At 33.8% G+C, this 1,519-nt stretch overlaps 1 long non-coding RNA gene across 1 annotated transcript in view; it reads right to left on the bottom strand.

The window, feature by feature from the left end:
• Positions 1–583: 583 nt before the first annotated feature.
• The window catches only part of LOC107080998, a 2,920-nt gene continuing 1,984 nt past the window's right edge, over positions 584–1,519 (bottom strand). The window contains exons 2-4 of the long non-coding RNA XR_001481013.1: positions 988–1,072; positions 849–896; positions 584–623 (exon numbers count right to left, since the gene is read on the bottom strand). This is a non-coding gene — a long non-coding RNA (uncharacterized LOC107080998). The remainder of the gene's footprint in view (positions 624–848; positions 897–987; positions 1,073–1,519) is intronic.

Genomic DNA, 1,519 nt, shown 5'->3' with positions numbered 1-1,519 from the left:
TTTTCAGAATCTGGAGGAAGCGGCCATTCAAGCTCCGTGGAGTCAGCGGGATCTACCAAACGGTTGATCCGACTGAGGCACTCCGATGTCGGCCAGCATCTCTCAGCTGCTCCCTCCTCCCACACGCGGTGGTGCAGTTAGGGACCGTCAACAAATCAAGCACACTTGAGAAACAAAAATCAATATTACATAATTAATTTAATGTAATCTTTTTCTTAGCCTCATAAAGCAGGAGTTTAAGAAAAATGAAATATTATTGTGGTGACTCAGCAGCCAGTTTACTATCAGTATTTTACTTTTGAAATCAGTAAAAGTAGAATCATGCAGACATATATTATACAGACAGAACACTATAGATCTATACAGATATAGACAAACACAAAACAAATGAAGACAAAAAGAGTTCCTTTCTCAATTTTTATTTTTTTAAAATATGAACATACGTGAAGATATATCACATTGTAGAGACATACAAGCCCAGTTTGTGTTACAAAGATTTCTTGCCCTGGAGACAGCTTTCTATGTCAGGGGCTGTTGCTGATACTGGTGATTTACTGCTTTGTCTGTTAATTAGGACACGTGTCTCCTCAGTGTTCCTTTGTGGCACAAGCTGTTCCTCAGCCCTTAATTAAAAAGAAAACGATCCTTTAGACTAGAGACATTTGTTTTTAAATGAACCAAATATATTTAAGAGAAAATGTAATGTTTTAAGTTGTTAATTGGGAAGTTGGCAAATATTTTTAAATTGTGCTTATATACACACACTAAAATTTCATATTGTCATTAAAATGTAATGATTTAAAAATATAAAACAATGTGATAGATAAATCACCAAACAAGAGACTTACTGAATGTTGCTGGTTTGTTTTTCAGGGTTTTCCTCCATTGGAAGTTTCCTGTGTGACACATGCAGGATTTTAAGAATAGGGACAAATTAATTACTTAAAAAAAAAAAAAAAAAACAGGGAATATTTCCAATAGCAATACCTCTTCTGATGCATTCTTTGCCAGAAAACGATACATAAACCCATTAGAAGTCCAAAGAACAACACTCCAGTAGCTACACTCAATCCTTTGGAAACAGAGCAACTGGAGTTAAAAATATGACTAAATAAATAAAAAGCTACATGCCTGAACATTAACATATCTATATCCATATAATCAGGTCCAGAGTCTTCTTCCAAACCTGTCAAATAATGAGCCAACAGAACTCAACAGTTTCAGCACTGTCATTGTTTTTTTCACATTTTGAAAAACTGATCGAAACCTTTATCATAATTTTTTCGTGATTTTATATATCACACCATTAATGTAAAGTGCAAGATTTCTTTTTTCACAAATAAAAATCTAAAGATGGCCTATGTATGAATTCAAATCATCTAAACATTTGGTTTTAATTCATTTCATGGTTATTAGTGCAATTTTTCTTTGTACTTTGACTAGGCCATTCCAAAAATTCCAATCCTTTATAGGGCAAGTTACAATTTTTTTGTCACTTCCATACCCCTAAGAAATGGAG

Source organism: Cyprinodon variegatus, unplaced genomic scaffold (genome assembly GCF_000732505.1).
Source record: "Cyprinodon variegatus isolate N-32 unplaced genomic scaffold, C_variegatus-1.0 Scaffold2636, whole genome shotgun sequence".
In the NCBI taxonomy this organism is placed as follows: Eukaryota; Metazoa; Chordata; class Actinopteri; order Cyprinodontiformes; family Cyprinodontidae; genus Cyprinodon; species Cyprinodon variegatus.
Note: the sequence above shows the minus strand (reverse complement) of the source record. Positions and strands in the feature narration are given on the sequence as shown.